This window comes from Chinchilla lanigera, unplaced genomic scaffold, assembly GCF_000276665.1.
Source record: "Chinchilla lanigera isolate Chin_1 unplaced genomic scaffold, ChiLan1.0 scaffold00160, whole genome shotgun sequence".
NCBI classification, from domain to species: Eukaryota; Metazoa; Chordata; class Mammalia; order Rodentia; family Chinchillidae; genus Chinchilla; species Chinchilla lanigera.
Window position 1 is genome coordinate 916413 of NW_004955561.1, and position 16274 is coordinate 932686.

General features: G+C 41.8%; 1 protein-coding gene across 1 annotated transcript in view; it reads right to left on the minus strand.

Annotated features, from left to right (window-relative positions):
- LOC102022432 overlaps window positions 1-16274 on the minus strand; it is an 89196-nt gene that overhangs the window by 36006 nt on the left and 36916 nt on the right. The window lies entirely within an intron of this gene.

The window sequence follows — 16274 nt, forward strand, 5'->3', positions numbered from 1 at the left end:
AAACTCATAAGTTAAATCCTCATAAGTCAAGGACTATCTATCTATCTATTTATCTTTTTTTTTTTTTCATTTATAGAGCTGATGATGTATAACTCAGTGGTAGAGTGCTTGCCTAGCACATGCAAGGCTTGAATTTCAGTCCCAGCACCACACACACATACACACACACACACACACACACACACACACACACATCTATATATCTATATCTATATCTATATCTATGTACGACTTGGCTGTCATGAATATGGAGGCACAAGATCAGCAAGTGAGTCAGCATGCTGAAGACCCAGGAAACATGATGAAAAGAGGGAAACTCACTATCCCATTTCAAAGGCAGGTACAGTTAGTTGTTTGTCCTCTCTGTTGTATTCAGACCTTCAACTGATTGCACAAGGCCCACCCACATCAAAGGGAGCTTTGTGCTTCACTCAGCCTACCAATTTAAATGTCAGTATCATCTAAAAACATTCATATAAATTTTCCACATAATGTTTTGCCAAATATTTAGGCCCAGCCAAGTGAACACGTGACATTAAGTCATCACAGGAAGTGTAAACTTTAATCTGTGGCTCGGTGTTTACAATATGTAGTTCATAAGGACCTAGGCCAACTCTGCCAAAGAGGCTCTGTGGCAACAAAGTCTTGGGAAACACTGCATACTAAGGCATGTTCACAAATCAAAGCTATGAATCACCCAACAGGAAAGAAATGGTCTGCCAACCCCTCTGCCATCACAGACGCTGTTTTCTATTTAACATCTACTAATTTCCTATGGAACTAAAGTTTCACATAACACACACTGGGAAACACTACCGTGAGCCATGAGAAGACAGTACAGGTCCAGAACATAGAAAGGAGCCAGGTATGATGTGCATGCCTGTAATCCTAGCACTCTGGGAGGCTGAGCCAAGGGGATCTCAATTTCCAGCCCAAACCTGGCAGCTTAGAAACTTGTGAGACTCTGGCTCAAAATTTAAAAATCAAAAAGGCTGGGGGTGTAGCTCAGTGCAAAGGCCCTGGGTTCATATCTCCAGCACAGAAGGAAGAAGGAAAGAAAGGAGAGAGGGAAGGAGGTAGAAAAGAAGAAGAGAGGAGACTGTGGAGGGAAAGGATTTGAAAAAAGAATTTTAGTAAGAGAATTTTGACAGCAGTATGCAGTGATAATAAAAAAGGAAGAACTTCTAGAAGCAACAAGCCCAGCTAGGTAGCTACGTTAGCATTCAAGCCTGAAGTGACAGAGGCTTGCGCCTGAGTGGGAATGGAGAAGGAAAGGAAGATAACGAGCTGTTTTGGGGGAAAGTGCTTGAATACATGGATTATAAATAAGAAAGAATACTAGAAAGGTCCGAAGTTTGGAGTTTGGTAAGTAAGATATAAATACCCACTAGCGGGAAAAAATGGAAGGAAAAGCTGGTTTAGTGGCAAATATATATGTTAGGCTGAGGGCATAGTTCAGTGGTAGAGCATGTGCTTAACATGTGTGAGGCCTGATTGGATCCCCAGAACCATTAAAAATGATATGCTGAAATTATGATAGACAGAGGTCTGTAAGAAAGGTGTAGCGGTTTTTAAAATTCTAAGATTTGTGTGGGAGACATCAAAATTATAAATCAATTTGGGAATCATCAGCCGAGAGTTGGAAAGTAAGTCACTCTCCCCTCTTCTCCTTTCCCCTGGAGAGGCCACTCCCCACCCCCATTTCAGAGGGCCTTGATTTTTAGGGAACACTTCCTAAAGCAGCCTCACAAAGAAACATGGAAGCATAGTCATTCCGGAGCACAACTCTCTGCTCTATGTTGGTGGCCAAGCAGGATGAGCAGGAAGCTTAAGAAAACAAGCCTTGGGAGGCACTCCTTACGTGCAAGAATTAATGTTGAAATTGCATCACATTTACTTAGCACAAGTCAACTGTGGACAGAAATATTATACTCTTTGTTTCATGCTGATGGTAACCTCTGCTGTTAGGCAAAGCTAAAAACCACACATGCACTTTTTGGACTGTGTACTGAATAATGCTGAAGATATATATGTTCAGCATTATTATCAATGAATCCAGCAAGGACTGATCTAGTGCCTCTGTATACATGGCCCTTGCATGGCCCCTGGTCTTTTCCCTTCTTCTCCACACTGGATCTCCGAAGTCACACATGTGTCGTATTTGAATCCTGGCTGCAAGTCAGGCTTTTGAACAAATTGCTTAACTGCTCTGGGCCTCAGTTTTCTTATCTAGAGAAATGGAATAAAAATGTTATTTGCTGGACGTGGTGGTGCATGCCTGCAATCCCAGAACTCAGGGAGCAGAGGCAGGAGAACAGTTGCAAGACTGAGGCAAGCCTGGGCTACATAGTAAGCTCAAGGCCAGCCTGTACTACATAGCAAATAGTTTTTTAAAAACAACAAAAATATATTATTCACTTATTTATGCATTCATCCATTCAACAAGTTCTTTTGAGATCCTACTGTGTATCCGTAACTATGTCAGGAGTTATGTCCTCTCATGATGGCAAAAGATGCAGGCATGGTTCCCGTAGTCATGGAGATTAAATCTTACTGGGTTCATAGGAAAAAACAAAGGAGATAATATATACAAATTCCAAGGTACAGTGCTTCATGCATAGAAGGCATTTCCTTTCTTTCCTGTAGATCACAGGACACAAATTCAAGTGCCTATGATGGTAGCCAACATAGACATGCACAGCAGTGAGGACTGGGGCAGTCTGATCTGCAGAGCCCGTGCCTTCACTAAAGGACAGTGATCAATTGATCTACACAGGATACATATTCAGGATTCTTCCACATTTTAAAGAGAAGCAGAAGAAACCCCTATTTTTAAATGTTAGCAACTAACTACAAACCCAGGGTGAGCCAAATAAAACACCCATGACCTGGAGAATGCAGTTTGAAAACTAACCCTGAGAAGGCAGGGCATGCAAGGAACTCCCATCTCAATACCTGTGAGCCATCGTGAGGGAAAGTGAACGAATGGGGCCTTGATTGAAACCCTTATTCACTCCAGTTTGGTCTCTGTCAGTCACTCTAACTTCATGCTCTGTGAAAACAAGAACCTACCTGGCAGGATCATTATCACTAGAAGAAAGGAAAACCTCACCATGGGTCATCAGCTCGTATGGCATAAATGACTCTAAAAACCAGACATAAGGAAACATGAGAAGGTCCTTAGCAAACAGCTCAAGAACCAAACTATGCTAACTCGATTTAAAGGTGTCCACTAAAGGGGCTCACAGATACACCACAAACAGTCACTCTGGGTTGAAGGGTGGTATTTTCACAGAGTGACGCTCACTGTTTTCATGATCCCTTATCTCTGACTCATTCTTTCCAGTAGATCTATTTTGTTTATAGATTTCATATTTGGCATTTTTCCTCTACAGAGCTCACGACTTCCCTCTGTCCTCTCTTCCCTCTCCTGCTTGAGAGTAAGGCAGATGGAAAACCAATAATAAAACAATGACAGATATAAAAAGATAGGAACATTTGTATTGCTTTGAAGCTGGCCTAATAGACAAGAATGGAGCTGCTTTATAGCATCTTGTTTTTTAATATTCGGTAATTATAATTCTGTGCTACAAATCCCTACCCTTCTGCTTTGAAAATGTTTCTTGTATAAGGCCATGTACAAATAACTAAGCATCCAAAAGTCAGAGAAGACCCTGGCAGACCTGAGGCATGCCACAAGTCCATAAGATGCCCTGGGAAGGCCTACATCTAACAGTCTTCTCAGCTGTTGGGAAAGTCTGGGAATAAAACTGGTACCCATTCTTTGATGTGCACCAACTGGTACCCATTCTTTGATGTGCATGGCCACAAGAGTCCTATGGAAGAGATGTTGAATTCAGGCCATAGTTGAAACATACAACCATGTGTGAAAGACTGGGGAGCTGGGAGGATGGACTGCCAAAAGAGATAATGAGACCCCTAAGAAAAACGACCATGAATGAAGCAGTCTGGCAGCATGCCTTATTCAGCCTGGGCTGGCATAATAAGATACCATAAAATAAATGGCTTAAACATTCAACTACATGATCTTTGACAAACGGCCCAAAACACATACTGGAGGAAAGACGATCTGTTTAATAAATGGTGCTGGGAAAATTGGCTGTCCGTATGCAGAAGATTGACTCTAGACCCATATATCTCACTATGTACTAAACTAAAATAAAAGTGGCTCAAAGATCTACATGTTAAAACAGAAACACTTAATCTACTGGAAAATAGGATAGGCATAGACAAGGATTTTCTGAACCCCAGTGGCGCAAAAAAACCACACCAAGAATCAACAAATGGGATCATATCAAATCACAGATCTTATGCACAGCACAGAAAACAAATGAAGATACAACCTACAGAATGGAAAAACATTTTGTCAGCTGTTCCTCAAAAAGTGGATTAATATCTAGAATACATAAATAGTTCAAAAAAAAGAGACCCCCCTCCCAAATAAAAAAGCCAAATAAAAAATGGGCAACTGAAGGGCCAGGCATGGGGCACATGACTGTAATCTCAGTACTCGGGAGGCTGAGGCAAGGATTCCTGCAAGCTTGAGACCAGCTTGAGCCACATAGTGAGTTTAAGGCCAGCCAGAATTACATAGAGAGACGCTGTTTCAAAAACAAAACAAAACAAAACAGCAACTGAAATGAATAGACACTTCATAGGAGAAGTACAAATGGCCAATGAATACATGAGAAAATGTTCAGCATTGCTGGCCATTAGATCAATCTAAATTAAAACAATACTGAGATTTCATCTCACTCCAAAAAGAATGCCCATCATCAAGAAATCAAATAACATATGCTAGTGAGGCTGCTAGGGAAACAGGAACACTTCCACCTTATTGGTAGGAATGTAAACTAGTATAATCACCATGAAAAGCAGTATGGAAATTTCTCAAAACACTAAAATTAGATTTTACATTTGATCCAGCTATTCCCCTTCTAGGTATCTTCCTTAAACATCTCAAAAAAAAATCATATTACAGTGATATATGCATACCCATATTTATAGTAACACAACTCATAATAGCTAAATCTTGGAAGCTATATGTCCACAGACAGAAGAATGGATAAAGAAAATGTATTTGTACACAGTGGAGTACTATTCTTCCATAAGAAGGGCAAACTTGAGTCATTGTAGGAAAATGGATGCACCTGGAGACTATAATGCTAAATGAAGTAAATCAGACACAACCTTAAATACCACATGCTTTCTCTTTTATGAGAAATCCAAAATATAAAGAAAGAGAAAATAAAAGATAATAGGAAGTATGGAAACAGATATTTTTCAAATGGGGAAGGGATCAAGAGACAGAGGGAGATTAGGGAAAAGGGGTGAAAAAGAACTGAGATGTGCCAACTCCCTACAGAGAATGTAATCACCATGTAAGGCAAACATGTGCTTAAAAAAAGAAAAACTGGGGGCTGGGGATTTAGCTCAGCGGCACAGCACCTGCCTGGCAAGTGCGAAGTCATGAGTTCGATTCCCAGTACAGGAAAAAAAAAAAAAAAAAGAAAAAAGAAAAACTGAAAAAGAGAATAAATGGCTTAAATATGTAATAGAAATTTATCTGCTCACAATTCTAGATGCTGTGTCTGAGATCAGGGTGCTAACATGACTGGATTCTGGTTAGAGCCCTCTTTCTGGCTTGAGAAGGCAAGCTGCCTAATAGAGAGACAAAGAGAAGGTGGATCTTCTTATAAAGTCTGAGTGTTACAGGATCAACCTCCTCACAATACTTCATCTAACCTTAATTATCTCCTAAAGACCCCCTCACCAGCTGGACATAGTGGCACACACCTGTAATCCCAGCACTCAGGAGGCTGAGGCACGAGGATTGCCATAAATTTGAGGCTAGCCTGAACTAATACTGAGATCCTGTCTCAAAAACAAAACAAAACAAAAGACTTCATCACCAAGGGACTCACATGGGGCATAGGGCTTTGACATGAATGGCAGGGAGGTAGGGACAAGATTAGTCATAGCAGTTGGCTGGACAGAGCAAGCCATTACTGGCAATCCCACTCCACTGTGACACTTTTCACCCTCCAGTGCTCTTTTGTTCTGGGAAAGAAAGGAATAGAGAACTGTGCACAAGAGCTCAAGAGCTTGACTATGGCATCCTCCTCTAAAATGCTGATGAGAAGGAAAGTGTCCGCCTGCTGCTTGCAAGTATAGAACACTAGAGATTTGTCCCTCCACAGAGCTGCTGGGAAAGAAGAGGTTGGTGGGCAGGGTGTAGATCGGCGTCCAGAGGAGGTGATCAGACAACCTGGTCAAGGAGCAACAGCCAGTCTGGAAATCAGTGGCCCAAGGAAAACTGGTGAGGACATTAATGGAAGTGAGTAGAGCAGTCCCACAGGCAAAAAGGTGGAAGGACCTTGTCTTGGTTACTTTTCTCTCGTTGCTGAGACAAAATACCCAATGCCAAAATGAAGGAAGGAAAGGTTTATTTAGCTTACAGTTTGTGGAGGTTTCAGTCCATACTTGGCTGGCTTCGAGGCAGAAGATAGCAAAGCAACAAGAGCAAAGGGGGAATGGCAGCCGAACAGCAAAGCAGCCAGAGCAAAACGGGAGGAATGGCGGCAAGCAGCCTCTTTCCCTGCCTTACTTTGTAAACAGGCTACCCCCACATAAGGGACATGTAGCTCTCACATAATCTCCATGCCCTCCTCTTCCACAGGCTCAGGATGTATACAAAGTAAGCACCCTGGCTTCCTGCTGAGTCACTTAGCCAAACCTCTAGACTCCCCAAGTTGACACAATGTATCAACCATAAGAGACCTCAAAAACTTCCACACAGCAGGGCCACAGCTCAGATGATGTGGGCGAGGTCTCTGTACCCTCTTTGTATTTCCTAACATCTCTCTCCATTCTATAGAGACTCCATCCAGCAAAGCCTCTTAGGAGAAAGGCTGGACTCTCTGCTAATCATGGATAGAAGTACAGCTATAAATGTCACATTTAGATTCAACAGTGGTAACAAAAGAAGATATTTCTGCTACCCGAGTTTGTATAGCATCCTAGAGTGCATACACTCCTAGACTCTTCTGATTCCAAACTGCTAGAGAATCTTTTTTTTTTTTTTTTTTTGAGACACGGTCTCACTATGCAGTTCAGGCTGGCCTTGAACTCACTTTGTAGCCCAAGCTGTCGTGAATTCACAACGATCCTCCTGCCTCCTGAGCGCTGGGATTACAGGCGTGCACTACCACGCCCAGCACTGCGGGAGAATCTAAACACAGGTATTCTTAACACTTTGCTACCAACAGTAGCTTTTGCTGTAGTGTAAATTAAAAGTCAAGCAGAAAAGCTAAATATTGTGATTAAATTTTATGAGAATAAAATGACTAGGAATCTGAGCATGGTGGGAGCCTATGTTTATAATTGCCAGCAGCCTCTGATTTGCCAAAGGTCAAGAAATGTTCAGCGCTTACATTACTTGACTTCTAGCCTCTGCTATTGTGGACAATTCCTTCTTGGATGCTGTGTCCTCTCTTGACTTCCTTTTTTCTCTGAACCTCTCTGGCTACTTTCTCTGTGTGATGGCTGAGGTGGTAAAAGTGGAGCAGCAGTAAGAAAAGAAAACAAAAAGCGTGTGCCTCTGGAACAGCAAGGAGTTGCCTTAGTAGAACTTAGGACATATGAAGGCTTCCCCAGCCTGAGAAACAGTAAACTGAGCATGCAGTTTGAGAGGGCTACACCAATCTCTGAGTTTTGGTCCCAACTCCATACGAAGGCAAAGAAACTCCAGAATCTACTTACTCACTTTTTTCTCATCCCTGAGCCTGTTGCACTGCATACTTTCAGGTTTCATAATAAGCTCAAGTGAAAGCCAGTTGAACTGGCGGCTGAACTGATCCACTGCTCATTCTTGCCAGCCTTGACCTCATTACAGCATGGATTTGCTTACCACTCCTCTTCCCTCTTCTCAATGACTGAGCTCCTGTGTATGCCACCCCTGAACTCCTGCTGTCCTACGAGTTCCCTGCTCAGCTCTTCTCTCACCATCTAGTCTCCAGGCAGCTGTAACAACCACTCCAGGTTTAACGATGATAAATAATAATTATCCTGACAATTCCCTATTCTGAATCAACAGACTAGACTCCTGAGCTCAGAGTCTTGGGCCCCAGTTTAGTATGGGCTCTGCAAGCACCTCAAGCCACACCTATCCAAAATTGAACTCACTACCTCCTTCTGCATTCAGTCTTCCTCTTACATTCTTTTTCCCTGGTCAACTGTACCTCCATTAACTTAGCTAAACAAGCCAGAAAGCCAAAAACCCTATCATGAGAGTGAGGGCTCTGAGGTATGTGTGTGTGTGTGTGTGTGTGTGTGTGTGTATGTGTGTGTGTGTGTGTTTTACTGGCAGTTGAACCCAGAACCTTTGCACTGAACTACATCCCCAGACCATTTTTATTTTTTTATTTTGAGACACAGTCTCACTCAGCTGCTTAGTTGCCCAGGTTGGGCTCAAATTTGTGATCCCCCACTGTGGATCAGAGTGCTGGGTTACAGGTGTGTGTCAAATCCCTGGCTTCTTCAATTCATAAAGTAAATGCCATGCAAGGGCCAGGACCTTCATATTCACATATGACTAAGTATTTAATAGTTTCCTTCATTAATTATTCAGAGGAATTAAAATTTTATATTCACCAAAAAACAACAACCAAAAAAAAGCAATACTGCTAATTATTGAAAACTCACTTCTGCTGGGTGTGGTGGCACATGACTGTAATCCCAGAACTCAGGAGGCTGAAGCAGGAGGATCACTGTGAGTTCCAGGCCAGCCCAAGCTCAATACCAGCCTGAACTACATAACAAGACCCTGTCTCAAAAAAAAAAAAGTACAAATGTAGAAGACCCTGGGTTCAATCCCCAACAACACCAAATAATTTTTTTAAAAAAGAAGCTCAACCGGACATAGTGGTGCATACCTATAATCCCAGCACTCAGGAGACTGAGGCAGGAGGATTGTTGCGAGTTCGAGACCAGCCTGGGCTACAAAATGAGCTCAAGGCTGGCCTGAACTGCAAAGCGAGACCCTGTCACAAAAAGACAAAACAAAACAAACAAACAAAAAAAAAAACCCTCAAGTGCTGGGAGGGAGAAAGGAGCTGAAAAGCAATGCTGAGGTAGGTGGCCCAGGAGGAAGCTCAACAGCTTACTCTCTCCTAGCTCTCAGTTTTGAGTTGTGAGTGTGGCACTGGAGATTGAATGCAGAGCTTTGACCCTGAACTACATGCCCAGCCCTTTTACATTTTATTTTATTATTTTGAGATAGGGTGTTAATAAGTTGCTAAATTGCCCAGGTTGGGCTCGAACTCATGATCCTCCTGCCTCAGGCTCCCAGAGTGCTTGGGTTACAAGCATATACCACCACATCCAATTCCAACTCTCAGTGTTTAAAACAGTCATGGTCTTATGTGACAGAAGAATATACACAGGACTTTGTTAAACATCAGCAGGGATCAGAGGTCTGAGATAACTGTGCATATAGTCTCTAACATACGCAGCGTTGTGTTGAGAACTGCATTAATGTGTAGTGTGGACTGGGCCCGCACTACACAGCCACTGGCCTGAGGATTCACAGTACAGCACTCCTGATTTGAATATGAAAGACTAGCAAGAAAGAGGAGGGAGGTCTTCCTCATGAGTCATCATGCAAGGAAAAGCAGACATCTGTACAAGTGGTTCTAGTGATAGGTTCAAAGCTTCTTATTTTCCTATCTATCCCTGGGAAACTATGTGTTTCAAATGTATGGGATTTACTTTGACAAATAGCTTATGACAAGGTATGAGAGTCTTATTTCTGCCAGCCCAACTTGCATTTCACCAGGGGTTCTGTAATTCTACAAGCCTGAGAAAGAACCAGTCCACATATAAAATGGCCTAACGTGAGTTAGTACATTTCCATTCCTGTCCATAGAAAAAGGAGAAGAGAAAATTGCTAGATCAGTCCTGCTCTATTCTGTTCACATTTCTAGCGTCAAGCGCAGCGCAGTTACTCACCAACAGGCACTAGAAACACCCACACACTCACCAACATGTGCAGGCAGGCGCTTGTTAGGCTTTATAAGCTTGCTGTTCTCACTTATGTGGACTCTGGTTGAAATCCTCAGTAGCAATGGAATTGGGCTCATCTTAACAGCAGAATTGTATGCACAATCCTAAATTGCTATGAATCAGATAGTTATGCTCCATCCAAGACAAAGCTTCAGAACCTTTTCTCACAACATCCCCCAAAATATGGGAAACATTATCTACAAGGGCCTCTGTCATACCGCAGAAAAAGAGCATCCACCAGGGTGGAGGAAGAAAGCAAAGACAGGGACAGAATGGAAAGGCACAGGAGAAACACTAAAAGCATCAAACATTTTAAAAGATAAATGCGAATGAGCTCATTTACCAATGTCATGTATGGTCATAGGTTCTACTTACTGAGCATCACTGACTCTCTGCTATGCACTATTTTAGATGCATTAATCAATTAATTCAACACATATTCACCACACACTTGTATGCCGGGCAGGATCTAAGCAAAGAATACTTGATAGGCAACAAAACAGTTGAAACTCTCCTCCTTCTTGGAGCTTACATTACAGTAGGGAAGACTTATTTAGTCATACCAGTAAGGAGAAGGAATAGGAAAAGCCAGGAGCTGGGGACCTAGTTCAGTGATACAGCAAGTGCCCTGGGTTCAGTGTGGGGTTGAGGAGAGGCTGGGCAGGCAGGAAAAGAAGAGAAAAGGTAGCATGGATAGAAAAAGAAGTTAGAGAGGAGGATGTAAAGGAAATAAAGGTTAAAGTATCCTTGAACCTTTGAGATGCTATATTCAAAGGATAAGCCTCTGTCTTTCCCTTAAACCCCCAACATAAGGACTTGAAGTGTCCCACCATAACCGATTCATGGAAAAGTCCAAATCATAAATATGTTTGAAGAAATGTGCTTCCTTCCATATTATAGCAAACAGAAATGGCAATTCAAGAGATAACAAAATGTGAATAAAATACCCAGCGATATTCTGCTTTAATAAAGAGATAAAATGTATTTGAGCTGGGCATAGTGGCACATGCCTGGAATCCCATCACTCATGGCATTGAGGCGAGATGATTGCTACAAGTTCAAGGCCAGCCTGGACTACATACTGATTTCAAGGCCACCTAGGACAACATGGAGAGACCCTGTCTCCAAGAAAACAAAAAGATGTACTTGGAAAACACAATGTTTATTTGCTCATATAACTCATCTCTTTCATGCTATTCTAGTGAAAAGGAAAAAAAAAAATCAGCAGTCTCAAAAAAGATGTAGCAGCCACTTGGCTGAATCCCTTGCCAGAAGCAGTTATACTAGCAGACACCATTTACTGAAAACTTAAGAATCTGCTACATAACAAACTATGCTGAAACTCAGGGTTGAACATCAAGGACGTATCTACTTCCTGTGATTCTGTGGATGGGCAGCAGCCTGGGCCCACACACAGGGACAGTGAGTGAGATCACCAGGGACATGGTTCCCCAATGCCTGTTCCCTCTAGGACCTCTCACTCTATGAGAGTCTGGGCTATGCTTCCTTATGCAAGAGCAGGCCAATGGGACAGAAATGGAGGCTGCCAGGCCTCTCCAGACCCAGACTTGGTCCTGGCCAGTGACACACTTGCCATGTCCTATTGGGCAAAGCCAGTAATAAAACCAGCCCAAGTCCTACCTCTTGTTGAAAGGAGTAGAGGCACAGTGTTGAGAACTGTCAGAGACTGTCTTTGGTCAGTCACCTACCTCATTTACCATGTGCAGAAACCTCACATCATCTCAGTGAATCTCCATGGCAATTTACAAGATCGCCACCATTTCCCCCACTGTATAACCGAGAAAGCCAACTTTTGGGAGGCTAAATATCCTCAAGCATATAGATGCCAGATCTAGAACTGGCTCTTAACTGCCTTACAGTCCCAAATAACAGCCATCCTTCCATATACAGCTCAGTAGGGTTAGAGGGTTGAACTCATGTTCCTTCCTCCCCAAGGGAAACAGGAAAGCATAGTATTGGAGAGATTGGGAGCAGGGGCAAAAACACTTTGCTTTGTGTTCTTGGTTCTCAGACCCATTAGCTCCGTGACTTTGGGATACTTAGCCTCCACTTCATCACCTGTTTAAGTGGCTAAGGATGAGATAATGCAGGCAAAGCACTGCCGGGACCAAGAAAATCTGCCCTGTGCGGCTAGGGCCTCTGCATCTCTGAAACCAACCAATCACAGAAAACACTTAAAAATTTTTATCTGTACTAAATATGTACTATAGATTTTTTGTTCTTTCATTATTCCTTAAACAATACAGTAAACCAACTACTTACACACTGTGAGTAATCTAGAGATGATTTAAAGTATTTAGGAGGACATGCACTGGTCATCTGCAAACACTATTCTGTCTTCTACAAGTGATTTGAGCACATTTGAACTGTGATATCCACGAGGTGCCCTGGAATGAATCCAACGCAATGCTTATGGATGATGGTGTGTGTTCTGTAAGTATTATTGTCTATAAATTGCTGTTCTCAGTGTCCTGGTTTTACCCTGGATCAAACTGCAGCATAGCCCCTAGACCACAGTCTCCTGGGCAGCAGCTGTGCAGTGACTAGGAGCCTCATGACTTTGTCATCATTGTCCCTGCTGGCCTTGTTCCTGGTTCTCTGTGCTCTAGCCCCATGCGTTGCTACAGTGTTCACCACTGAGAGATCCTGCCCACTGCTGGCCCTCACTTTACTCATGTGTGAAACTTCTTTCTTTTTGCAGCTGCCGCCTCATGTGGAAGCTTGGCAACATCCACATTACCTACTGCACTCCCCCTGGCCACTGTTCTTTTAGTTCTGATTCTACAAAGGGAGGCGGGAATGGACATCTCCCAGTTGCTGCCTGTGCTAATCCAACTCCTTTCATGTTTTCTCCCCTTTGAAAGAGTGCAGTGTTTCAACACGAGTAACCACTAGGTGTCAGGGGTGTTTCGCTAGCCGGTTCCTTACCTTCTGCCCCAGGTTCTCAAAGACAGCTGACACACAGTTCCTCTCAAAATGAATGAGCTGCTTTCAAGGCAGCTTACTTATCAACATGAAAGTCAAGGAGAACTGATAAATTTCACCTACATGATCCTGAAAATTCACTGCAATGTCACCAACTCTGTCACAAGCTCTAATAGTTTTATATTACTAAAGCACTTTTACAGCCTTTTGCCTAAAAGGGCATGGGAAAAGTAAACAATCAGTGCTTGTTTAGGGCACGGCTGTCTTCCACTTTAGTTAACACACAACAGGACAAAGGTCCTTTGGGTTTAGCATTCATGGACACTTACGCTGTCATTTCCTTAACAGGACTATAGACAAATCTCACTTCCCAGTGAGGTCCTAAAAGGCTTCTTTGGAGGAGATTCCATCTACACCAGAAGAGAAGCAGGAGTAGGGGCATCCCTTACATAGCCATGGGGATCCAGCCAGACAGGCAGGACCCTCTTTTAATAAAGGTAATTGTATGGGAAGGAAGGAGAAGTAGGGAAAGGCCAGAAAGAAAAGAAAACCCTCAATTTACAGTGCAGGAGATCAAGGACGTTGTCTATAGTTGACAGAACAAGATGTTTAACAAATCACTTAACTTACAAAGGTAGATTTCATGCAGAACATACTATATTGAGTAGTAACTATAATGGCAGAAGAAGGAAGAGGAAATAGAATGGTGTAAAGTTAGTAAATTAAACTTGAAGTACATAAGATATTTTCCTTAGAAAATACCTAAAGTGAAAAAATCAACAAGTGCACACAATTTGGAGACATGGAGGTAATCACCAAATGAACTAAAAGCACAAAGCACAATACTCTGTTTTTGTGAAAAAGGAATGGAAAGGGATGGGCGGGGAGTGGCTGAACTATGTGACTTTCTAACCACAGTTTTATTGTTCTGTAAGCATGGCTGGGCTGGGAGTGCAGCTCAGTGTAGAGTACAGCTCAGGTATGAAGCCCTAAATTCAAACAATCCCCAGCACCACAAAGAATGTTTTTAAAGGCAAGGGTAAATAGATATTCATGTAAACCAGATTAGAAGGTTCAGCTACTGGAAACAGCTATTACTAAATTTTGGGAACACTCCTGCAAGGACATTGCCATGGGATCCAGGCCCTCAGCTATATTCTTTGGGTCTCTAGTGCATGAACGGATCCCTTGCACTCTTCTGCATTTGACTTTTTGTGTGAATATTATAAAATAATACTATAAATTATGTGTCCTGTATTAAATCTATTCCCTGAAAACCCTGACTAAAACACACACCATGCCTTGCTCAGAGTAGTACTTTTTTCATTGTAAGTCATGGCCATAATTTGCACAACATTGGTTTGATGCACTCAATCTATCGCATCTTCTATTTCTGTCTCCCTTCCTCCCTCCCTCCTCACCAGTCTCACTGGCCTCTTGACTATTCCAAAACTCTGCTGAGCCTGTTGCTGCCCTTAACCTAGAAGGCTCTTCTTCCAATCATGGCTTACTCTCATTTCCTTCAGGCTCTTCTTTGTCAACTTATCAGGGAGGCCTTTCCTACTTCTTGACATAAAACTGCATTGCCCTCTACCTCTCTAGAATTTTCTATGCAGCTCCACCCCAGCCTTCCTTAGTTTTCCTCCATAATACTTATTCCAGGAATATTATATATATACATATATTTTTAAAAACTACACTGTGTCACTTTTCCATTAGAATATAAATCTAACACGATACTACTGGTGGGTGTCACATCAGTATTCCCAAGTATGACACCTGTGTATGTGACATGATTTTAGATAAAGATACATTAAATAACACTGAATCATGTCAAGAGAATGTTTTCTGTGCAATGTTTCAGTCTCACTATGTCAAAGTCTCATTGTTTGTCTCTAATTTTTGCTAATTTATCTTTAAAAAATAGACAATGGTCTTTATAATTACAGCCTACTAAGTCTTTTGTACCAAACAGTATTTGACCAGAATTTAACATTTTTGTTTTCATTGTAGTTGTTTTTTTTTTTTTTTTTTTTCCTGAGGGGTCTGGCTACATAGTTCAGGAATGATGTGACACCCACCAGTAGTATCGTGTTAGGTCTTTCATTTAAGCAACAGACTGTACTGGGCATCTGTTATGTAACAGGCCTTCTTTTAGACACTGGGAATGCAGCAGTGAAGAAAAAGTCCTTAAATGCTTGACTTCTTATTCTAGGCTCTAGATTTATATTCTAATGGAAAAGAATTGCCAGTTCTGGACATTTCATATAAATGGAATCATGTCTGTGGTCTTTGTGTCTGGCTTCTTTTACTGAACACATTTCCAAGGTTCATCTAATATGCAATTATATTTCAATCCTTTTTTTAGGGCTAACATTCTATTGTATGGATATAGTACTACTAGTGTTTGCCTATTCATCACCTCCAGAACATGTGAGTTGTTTCCACCTTTGGTTGTGCACATCTATGTTCAAGTCCTTGCTTGAACATGCTTCCAGTCACTTAGGTACATGTATATATATTAGAGTAGAATTACTATATATGAGGGTCTGGCTTGCAGTAGACTCCGTCTAGAGACTTTCCATCCAGGTTCTTGTTCTGAACAAAGAATTGGACAAGACAAGAGCAAAAGGTAACAATGTTTTTCATTTATTAAAGGTAGGAAAAGTAGTATGCTCTGCAGAGTGAGCATGTGTTTTCACTGATAGGGTGAGAGCACAGTGGCCAACAGGTTAATGGCTGCAGACTGTTGTATAACCCACTGGAAGGGTCCTATTCTTGCCAATTTTAGCCATTTGCCACCAGGGTAGAGGGGCTCATGCCTGTGATCCCAGTTTTCCAGAGCCTTGGCAGGATACCCAGAGCTGAAGGATGGCCTGAACTTCACTAAATAAATAATAAGTAAATAATCCTTGTCTCACTAAATAAATAATCCATTTGCATTGTGTTCATTTGCATTTCACTACTGACTAGTAATGTTCAGTATCTTTTCATGTCCTCTTGGCCATAGGTGTAGCTTTGAAGAAATACCCAATTCAAGTCCTTTGTCATTTTTTAAATTGGACTGTTTTCTTGTTGTAGAGTTGCAAAACTTTCCTTTTAAAAAATATAAAGTAAAAAATAGTACAAAAATAGTGAAGGCAACACAGAGATCAGAAACTAGACTGATCAACCCTGAATATGGAACTAAAAGCAAGAATTATGGAGTCACATCAGCTAGGTTTAAATCCCTGTTCTATCTGTAA